Below are 7,288 nucleotides of genomic sequence, written 5' to 3'. Positions count from 1 at the left end.
CTCTGCCCACAGGCACGAAGCCCGCAGGGCTGGCACAGCTGTCCCAGCCAGCATCGCCATCACGGCGCCTCTCCCGAGCCTGGCGACACCTTTGTTACAACTACATTTAAAAGAGCTAATTAGTTATCCACGTAACTATTTCTAAATGAACTAATGAAATTTCTACATCTGGTATAATTACGTCCGTCCTCTTTTAATTATCAGATGTACCCATGATTATAATGTGCTGGGTATATTTTCTTTGAAAAATAAGTAATTTGGCATTTTGGTGATGCAGCCTCCATGCGGCGCAGCGTGGGGAGGCTGACCCGGGGTGGCTTCCCGCAGAGTTAGAGAGCGGGTCACGCTCACACGCCACGGGAGCAAGCACAGGGAGTCTCTGTGGACGGCAGACAACGTTGCAGGCAGACGGGAGCCGCCGAACTCTTCCGCACTTCTAAAATACTGCTATTAATAACCATTTGCGAGTGCTAATGGCGCACAATACAGTATCATCAAGGACACGTTACAGCAAGAAGGTGACAAAATAATAGGTGGTTATCATTAGCCTGATAAAAACATCCCAATTAGCGATGCGCACTGAAATTACAGGATTGTTTTGCCGTCGTCATTGCAATTATGGTAAGAACGGAAAATTATGTATTGAAATAACTCCCGGCACACCTCAGACCTCAGGTTAAAGGCTCACCGCTCGGGCGGCTCGACCTGAGCAACCTTTCCCGGGTCGCACTCACACCGTGCCCAGAGGCCGGCACCGCTGGCAGAGCCCCACGGGGCGGCCGCGGGAGTGGGTCGGCCATGGCAGAGCGCCGCTTGGGACGTGGGTCACCGGACCCTGGCTCAGCCCCCGACTGACCCCCAGCATTGATTCCCCGTCGCTTTCCGGCGGTGGCACCGCCAAGCCCGATGCCCACCAACGGTGCGCGCTCTGAGAGCCATCCCCTGCGCCGAGCAACGCCGCGGCAGCCCGTGCCCTGCACACCTCTGAGCTATCGGGAGAGAACGGGTCCCCAGCCCCGTCCCCCCCAGCTGGCACCTTCCCCCCCAGCACCCCAGAGCCTGTAGCTCATCGGCTACAGCTGCCAGGGACCGTTCGTGACACAAAAATGTAAGGTAAAACCCCACTTCATCCAAACTTGGTAATAGTAATAATAATAATGAACTATCTACTGCAATGCAAAGCACCAGTAGGATCCGACTCCTGCCTAAAGCAGGCTAAACTGGTCGTGAATTTGATAAACCTGGCAAAAATAACTTCAAATTTTATAAATTCTTTCAGCAGAAAAGACCTAAGAATATCCTTTTAAAACATGGTCATATAACTTCTCTAAAAACAAACCTTTGAATAAGAGCCATCCAGGCACTGAACAACATTCTTTCCTGATGTCCGTTTATTTCACATTATGGCTAGAAGCTCATTAATTCTAAATCTTTTTTTTTTTTTTTTTTAGGTTGTGACTTGCAATATCTTAACAGGCACTGCATTTTATATTTATGTCATTTGCTTCTTGTTTCTCTGCAGGGAAAATGAAAACTCAGTATAATAAATGAGGAAATGATGAAAACGTCTTGTACTCTGTAATCATAAGAAATAGTTTTCTGAAATGGAACAGCATCACCTACATACAAAGCAACGCCGGTTTCGGGCGCTCTGGAAATTTTTGTTCTCTGCTTTCTGGCAAAGAACACCAACGTGGGCGTGATGGAAACGTCCCTCTCGCAGCGCAGACCCCCGAGCGCAGGGCGGCCCTGTGGGATGCGCTGCACGGGCTGACCTGCGTGGGGTGGCCGGGGACGCGTGCCCGCAGGAGGCACGTGGTTCCCGCGGTTCCCGCTGCGGTGCTGCCCGACGGCACAGCTCCCGGGGTGGCACAGCCAGCAACGGGGGACGGCTGGGGCGAGAGGGCACTTCTCCGTGCCCCAGGTGCGCTCTGTCTGTACCGCTACGGACACCACAGCCGTTAATGGTTAATGATCACGTTAACACAGCTTCTGCAGGGATCTAACCTGACCCAAACCCCAGGACCGGTGTCGGTGCTGCCCCGGCCGGGGTCAGTGCTTGGCTACTCTGCCACAGGCAGGAATCCTTCGTAAAAAGCCCCTGGTTTCAGAAATCCTCCCTTCCCCCGCCCCAAACATCAGTGCCCCAATCTTTTCTTTTTTGTGCTTCTCCATTTGTGCATCTGTTCCTGGGGAAGGAATAAACATCCACTCGGTAGCAAGTCAGAGCAGTTTTTAAATTAATCTCAATCCATTTTCAAGCAGATCTACAACGCGAAGCAACGCAAGAAAGCAGAAAGAAGAGACTACTTTGTCCTCATTCTGCATAATGCGGTCCCTCGCCGCACAAAGGAAATTTTCAGTGGTTAAATACAGCCATTAGAAAAAATTGCATGTAATGCTGCCAGATTTGCGAAGCTGAAGGCAGGCATCAGCTGGTAGTATATTGCTCAAGACATGGCACATAAAAGATTTAATAGAGTCCCAGATACCCTGAACATTCAGCTGCTGCCAAATGGTTTGTATACAGCTGCCTTTGCTTTTATTGCATTAAAGGCATAAAGGGTTTGGAGCTTGCATTTGCGATTCAGGGCATGAGATGTGCATTTAACATCTCCCAGTTCGATCTCACTTTATGGGGCCCCAGACAATGACAGCACCGGTATTGTCACCATCGCTGGCAGCTTCTTCACATCTGAATCTGGGACAATCTCGGTCCTCACTCAGCAGCCCCAGCTATCTCATTAATTTACAGGGGACTAACGAGGACCATTGACCTAGGTGGCATTAAAAAAGTAACGGTGGGGAAAACTGACTCTTGGCTTTGAAACACCTTTCTTTAAGGTAAGAGTGGTCATTAAAAACCACAGTGCGTGAACAGAAGTGTTCAGAGCTGCCTCTGCTTTGTGCACAGTTTGTTTTTATCAGCAAAAGCAGCCAAGGAGTTAGCCTGACTTCCGGTGGGCAGGACGGGGCTGCGGGCGCCACAGGACCCCTCTGCTTCCCCGTGTGAGAGCGTTCCGTACCGAGAGCTGCAGACAGAACCTTTCCAATTATACCAAAATTAGAATCAATTCGCAGGTGCTATGCAGAAAGTAACAAACAGGGATTGTGCCGTTCTGAAGAGAAACCGAAGGCATTTGACACGGCCACGGTATGGCGGTTGCACAGGACGCCGTACCGGTTACCCTGCCATCGACAGCAACCTTCGTATTGTATTATGATGGCACTGATGGCAACTGAAATACAATCTTCGCCTGGTAATTAACATCTGTGTAACACCTGTATTAAAAAGATAATATTAACTTGTTCTACAGTTCTCATAAACTTTAAGGATAAAACCAGCTAATCAATTTAATATTTTTTTTAGGCATAGCCAAGAGAGCAAAGCTCAAAGCTGCCTCCTAGGTGTATTTGCAGTGATGTAATTAAAATACCAGGGATTCATTAAGCACATGAGCCAATGGTGAGCAGCTGGATGAAGCTCTGTTGGAAGCATCTACCTCCTTTCCATGGGCCAGTCCATGACTTTTGTGTCTGACCGGGATGGAGCTGAGGACCAAGGTCGTCCCCCGCCCATTCCCAGAGCATCTCACCCTCTGTTGAGCTGACAGTAAATCTGTCTGTCTGAACTGTCCCAACAACTGGCGAGAGAGAGAGAGGGGTGAGAAGAGCCGACAAGCCAAGGGACGGGAAGGCAGGGGGAAGCCCCGCGGCAGGAGCCGGGCATCCCGTGGGGCGTTGGGCATGGGGCGGCAGGGCTGCAGGCCTGCACCACGGCAGCACCGGGCACCTGGAGGACTCCTCCGTGCCGTGCCATGCCATGCCAAGCTCCGGCAACGCTCCCACGAGGCAAACAGACACGGCATGGAAACACAGCATAGCACCCAAAGCTCACCTCGTCTCCCCAATAGCACCTGAAAATCAAAGCGGGGGGACAAAGGCACCAGTTTTAACTTGAGAAGAACGAATGACCAGCAGGCTCTGGAGCAGGAAGAGCAGGCAGGGCTCTGAACCGTGGTCCTGGAGTCAGCTTCATGGTCGCGGTTTTCACCAGCTTCCAACTGATCCAGGGAAAACATTAAGAATTTCAAATTTCAGACCACAACTTGACGTTTAGAAAACAAAACAAACAAACAAACAAAATTAATACTAGGACTAAATAAGGGCAACGTAACTGAGGGACATACATACACTTTTGACCGCTTCATTTGCTACTCCCACCCGCACCATGACCGTAACTTGCAGGGATGAACCTTGCTTTTTAGGTAGGAAGCATCCACACCACTTACACTTTCACACAAGCCTGACCTTAGGATAAAGTCTCAGGATAAGCCTTATTCTGTAGGATCAAAGCACTCCCCATCACACCGTGGACTGAACACCAAACGCAGAAACAAAGTCCACAACCTGCCAGGAATTATTTGGCTTCTTAACTCCCCTGCATCACTCATTGAGCTGTTGCTTGCAAGAGTTATTGCTATTTTCCACCCAAGCGTGGCATAAGTTGGCATGGAAATAGAGCGCTGGGATTTGGGTGTTTTCTGGTGTCCAGGGGACTCAGACATCATGTCCTTTTTGGAAGTTTTTTTTGTTCTTGTTAATTCAGGGTACTTTCCCCAGTCGTCTAAATGGTTGTTGCTCTGTACATTTTTCAGTCCAACTTGCTCTCTCTTAGGCAGGCTTTGCCTTTTCTCCTTTACAAATCCAATATCTTTTTTCCTGCTGATTCTGAAGGAATCAAACGGGCTGAAATCCCTGCTCAGATGAAAGGTCATCTAATCATTTAATAGCATGTCCTGACTTATCTCAAACTAATTATGAAGGGGCAGCACAATTTGTCTGGGCTCAAACAAAAGCAAGTAGTTTGCATTCTGGGCAGGATCTGTAGAGCTGATAAATACTTGAGATTGCTTGATCTCGGCTGCACAGAGATTAATTTTTCCTTCTGCAAATGCAGACATCATCTTAAATCAAGGCACCCGCGATCCTGTCCTCTGCGGGGTGCTACCCACACATCGGACGCAAATACCCACAGCTTGGTTCACGAGATCTTCCTTTTGCTTCCAAACTGTGAGCAGGACTTTTTCTTCTTGAACCTCTTAGTGGCTTCTGCCTTTGACAGATGAGACAAACGCGCTGTAATCCTCACGTCCGCAGACGTGTTATTGACTTGGGCTGGGAGCCAGCAGGAAGTTGCAGCGTACAAAGCTGGATTTCGATTATTTTGTTTTCAGAGTCAAGGCTTAGCATTAGCGAGCACTACACACCAATATCGAACACCTTAATCCTACACGGTAGTGAACCACAGCTGAACACTGCTCTGGCTTATAAAAATGCTTATTTGGAGTGGTCGCACCTTGCCCGCATATATTGACTTCTCCTCCAGCTTCTGCCGACTTCCCTTGGGTATTTCTGTCTGGACTCCCCATGCAGAAAACCTACAAAACTTCAGTCAGATATTTAAATGGTTAAAAAAGTCTCCATATTTCCCATTCTCCAGAGAAGAAAAGCACTGCAGTTTTAAGTGGTCATTCTGGAGACGGCTGTGACTCTGGGATGATGCATCGATTCCTCTGGCACAGCTTATTTGATCCCAGCAGCGCTCTCCAACCATTAATCACCCGGAGCAGCAGTTTTCAGCTCACAAAAATAAGCCAACCTCGATGAAGTCATGAGGAATTATCATGAGCAAAAGCACAACCCAAATCTGCCCCTAAGCTTTCACCCAGCAAAGGAAACATCAGTCCCCTCCGACGCCGCCCACCTCCCGCACTGGCGGCGTAGGACCGGGCACTGCCTCCCCCTGAGAAAGGCACCGCAGAAGACACGGAGCATTGGGCAGAAGCGGGTCCAGCCTGCAGCGCTTCTGCTCTGCAAGCTCAGCGAGACCCAGCAGTCTCCACGCCTGCCGGGGCCACCAGCACCATGTCGCAGCACCGGGTCCCACCGAGCCGCAGGCTGGAGCAGGGGAGGGCCCTGGACAGACCACAGCCGGGGCTCATCCTCCCCACAGGGCTGCCGCGGCCAAACCCCTCCCTGTTTTCCCCAATATCTATAGAGCTGCCATTTTACTTGCTAGGTTGAAACTTGGAATGTGAAGCATAAATGTAAAATTGCCTGTGGCACCCAAAAGCATCAGTAGGCTCTGGGACCGCCTGGGGAAGAGTCCCGGCTACAGCACGGCAGCAGCCTCGGGAAGGACGGGAAGGAAATGGGAGATTCGCAGCCTCTGCAGCAGTAAGAGCCGAATGCTTTGTTCGGAAGGACCAAAAGCAGTAAGGAAGCACTCACCATGAGGTGTAAATAGCCCGAGCTTTTTTGGAGAACTGAGTGCAGTTTTGATCACCAAATGTTACAGTAGAAATGGGGAGACACGAGAAAGAACTGGTAATCTGTGACAGAGCCACGTAAGCACGTGCTTACTATGTCTCTGCTATGACCACCCCGACCACTGGGCTCACAGGGAACGTCATCTGGGCTAAATACCAGTCACGCCAGTACGGCTGGAAACCACCCGCAGTACTCAGTGAGGGTCTGAGACACCGAAGACAGACTGCAAAACCAGCAACAGTCAGTTCTTGCAGAGAAGAGCAGGAAGATCGTGATTATCGGTTTCTTGCAAACTAGAGTGAGTTTGTTGAGCAAATAGACAGCAAAGCAGCGTTTACGGTGAATTATGCATTGCTGTTCTGTTGCTGAAAGAATAATCTCCAATACTGATTTTTAACAAGTCCATCTCCTCCAGACAGGCTCTCCTCTAAAAGCTCACCTGCCAAACCAGGACAAGTTTGCTTCTCTGAGCACTTTCACGCCTTAGAAAGCGGCTACATCTGATCAGCCAGAGGGCAATTACTGCCACACCAGAGGAGCTGGAGAGGACTTCATTTGGCAATTAACGCCGCAGTGGGCAGAGCGATGCCCGCGCGGGAGGAGAGCGGGCAGAGCGGCAGTGCCGGCGGTGGGCAGGACGGGGCTGCGGGTGCCACAGGACCCCTCTGCTTCCCCGTGTGAGAGCGTTCCGTACCGAGAGCTGCAGACAGAACCTTTCCAATTATACCAAAATTAGAATCAATTCGCAGGTGCTATGCAGAAAGTAACAAACAGGGATTGTGCCGTTCTGAAGAGAAACCGAAGGCATTTGACACGGCCACGGTATGGCGGTTGCACAGGACGCCGTACCGGTTACCCTGCCATCGACAGCAACCTTCGTATTGTATTATGATGGCACTGATGGCAACTGAAATACAATCTTCGCCTGGTAATTAACATCTGTGTAACACCTGTA

The 7,288-nt window shown here is 50.0% G+C and overlaps 1 protein-coding gene across 1 annotated transcript in view; it reads right to left on the bottom strand.

The window, feature by feature from the left end:
• STK32C (serine/threonine kinase 32C) overlaps positions 1-7,288 on the bottom strand; it is a 44,218-nt gene that overhangs the window by 12,050 nt on the left and 24,880 nt on the right. The window lies entirely within an intron of this gene.

This window comes from Charadrius vociferus, unplaced genomic scaffold (assembly GCF_000708025.1).
Source record: "Charadrius vociferus isolate BGI_N301 unplaced genomic scaffold, ASM70802v2 scaffold38, whole genome shotgun sequence".
Taxonomy (NCBI): domain Eukaryota; kingdom Metazoa; phylum Chordata; class Aves; order Charadriiformes; family Charadriidae; genus Charadrius; species Charadrius vociferus.
The sequence above is the reverse complement of the archived record's forward strand: the minus strand, read 5'-3'. Positions and strand labels throughout refer to the sequence as shown.